Source organism: Cryptomeria japonica, chromosome 9 (assembly GCF_030272615.1).
Source record: "Cryptomeria japonica chromosome 9, Sugi_1.0, whole genome shotgun sequence".
In the NCBI taxonomy this organism is placed as follows: Eukaryota; Viridiplantae; Streptophyta; class Pinopsida; order Cupressales; family Cupressaceae; genus Cryptomeria; species Cryptomeria japonica.
The window spans coordinates 575,913,634-575,916,768 of NC_081413.1; positions in this window are offsets into that span (position 1 = coordinate 575,913,634).

A 3,135-nucleotide genomic window follows, 5' to 3' on the forward strand; every position below is an offset into this window, starting at 1 on the left:
TAGTTGGGTTTCCACATCAAATATCTTGTGTTATGGTTGTATTGCTTTTGTGGGTGAATGCTTTATTCACATTTTGGCTTGCATATGTGGTAACCGGTTTGACTGTTAGACTGCTTTACCGGTTTATCTTTAGACTGTGTAAGTATTTTAGTGCAGTGATTTTTGGCATACTAATTCACCCCCCCTCTTAGTATTCATCAATTGGTATCAGAGCCTACCTTTCTATAAGTTTAACCACTTGGAAAGAGATATGGGGGAATACACCATGATGGAACTTACTCAATGGCTCACTAAGTCTGAGCAAGCCTATGATGATCTTATGGTCAAATACAAGGCATCTCAAGCAAAAAGGAGAGAAAATGCAGAGAGGCTAATGGAACTATCTGAAAGTAGTTCTAAAGATGAAGCTAACATGGAAGCCATGATTGCTGAAGTGAATAATTTGAATGATTCAAACTCCAATTTGAGAAAGGAGTTGGAAGGACTGACTATTTGGTTTAGTCAAGAGCTTGAGAACCGGAGAAAAGCTGAAGATCTGGTAAAGAATAGAGATCATGAGATCTCCAAGTTGAAACAAGAGATTAGTGCACTGACTACTCGCCTTCATGAGAGAAGAATGGAAAAGGAAGACATGCAAGGAGAACTGAACATAGCCATCTCAGAAAATGCAAGTCTAATAGAGACAAACACTGCTATTTCCAAGGAACTCTCTGAGTTAAAGGAAATACTTGCTAAGTTTGGCAAAAGTACTATCAAGCTAGAGCAAAAGCTTGAGTCATTTAGACTGGTAAAGAATACCAATGGTCTTGGTTTCTCTTGACATGAGGAAGGAGAATCCTCAGGAACAAATGCTGAAGCATCAAAGAAGCAACCGACACTCAAAGGAAAATGTAAGAAAAAATTCAAACCTGTTTGCTTTAACTATCTTAAAGAAGGACACACTGCCAATGTATGTAGGAGCAAAGCCTACAATAATTTTCCATATTTTATCAACAATATACCTAGATCCAATAAGTTCAATGGTCATTGTTATGCATGCAACAAGTTTGGGCATAGAGCATTTGAATGTAGGTCTGTGATGGATAACACTGGTAGATATCCTCAAAGGACCTAAGGAACTGGTCTTGAACCTTTTGTGAATCGGAACCACAACCAGTTTAATGTCTTCAATCATCAGACAAGAACCGGTGGCCATCAAGCGGCAATCAGATGGAGAGAAAATTGTATGATCTGTCATGGTCATGGTCACACTACTGCAACATGTAGAAGGAAGAATGGAAACATGTACAATGGACCTTGGAGAGCACCTGGATTGGTTTGCTATCACTGCAATAAACCGGGTCACATTGCAAGATTCTGCAGAAGCAAAAAAATTATATCTGATGATATACCGGTCACTCAGGAAGGAGAAATCGATGTTGAAATAGTTCAAACAGACATGAACAAAACATGGAGGAAGAAACCAACAATGATGGAAGAGGAACCAGTTTTTGCACCTAGTGTGGAAATAATGGAACCGGCAAACTAAGCCTCAAAGGCTTAGGGGGAGCAAACGGTGAAATGCTTTCAAACTCCCGATTTACACCGGTAAAAGACCTTAACCGGTATGTGATAACTGTCACTTGGTAGAAGATTGGAAATGGTAGAAAGGCAAATTAGGGTTTACGCCCTAATAGAGGAGCATTAATGGTAGTAGGTGAGAGACATGTATAAAAGCCTATTTCAAATCATTTCTCACTATTTGTTTTTGAGTGAAGAAAAGGCGATTTGAGCTAAGATTTCAAGAAATTGATAAACCTTGAAAGAGATTCAATCCAGGTTGCAAGTGGTAGTGGAGAACACAAAGTGGTTATTTGGCAATCGACGGAGAGTGGAGTGAAGCAGAATTAGGAAGCCCTAAATTCATGTTTGAAAGGTATTTTTTGTGTTCTTGAAATACTCTACAATGGCTTCCGCATCTCACACCAGTTCGAGTACATCAATTGAGTCGGAAAGTTTTATTCAGAGGAAGTCCAAATATAATGCTTTATCACAAGTTCCGGCTGGAGTCATAGTTGAAGAGGGAATTTTTGATTATATAGATTGAAAAATAGAAGACCTAGGGTCTTTAGCTATTCACACCTAGCTAGGTCTATTTTGCGGCAAGGACAAAAAGATCAAACCAAAATTTAGTATCTTAGAGAAGAAGAAATTCCATAATGCAGTATATTTTCTAGAAGATTTTATGGAGGATCACATCAAGATTATTTTGAGCAGAGTCCATGATGACAAGATGTACCTGGAGAGGACGCATGATATCATGCCTCAGGCAATTCATGCAGTCACCGGTTTTTGCAACGTAGGGGAAGTGCCAGCCCTGAGAAAGGTGAGGAAAACTGAAATAGCCAAGATCAGTGGTTCAACCAATGATTCATGGGGTATCACAGTTAATCCTATCAAGGATGATCTGGTGAAATATGTCTGCATGGTGATAGGCTACAAAACATTTTCAGCCAGCAGGATTAATTTTGTATCTGCTGCAGCAGTAAATGTCGCTTACTGGATGATTAAAGAGGATGCATCTTTTGACTTATGCACCGGTATGCAAAGGCAACTCCTGTTGAATCTAAAGGCAATCAAACAAGACAATGCACTGAGATTCAAGTTTGGACAACTACTAGTAGGGTTGTTCTTCTATTTCCAAGGCTATTTTCCTAGAGTAGGAGATGTCCAGTGGTCTCCTGACCAATCGGTAACCAAACAGATAAAGGAAAGTGTTCAAGCCATTGGAACCAGTTACCCTAAAGTACTGAACAAATATTTTGATGAGTTCAGAAGAAAGATGAGTCAGAGGGTAAGAATCTCAGGTGACATAGTGAAGAAATACGAAGATGACATCTATTTCACCATTCAGGTGGACAAATGTTTAATGGAGGCTATTGAGCCTAGAATGGAGGAAGTAGAGCCAATGGGCTATGAGGTTATGTATGACATGCTGGAAGAGTATGCCTCAACCCTTATTGCCTCGCCTCTTGATCCAAAGGCTAAGAGGACTGGAACCTACTTGGAGAGGATTACACTGACTGAAGAACCATCGGTTAAGAAAGGAAAAGAACCGGCAACAAAGAAAGCCAAGGCAATGCCTACAGCATCGAC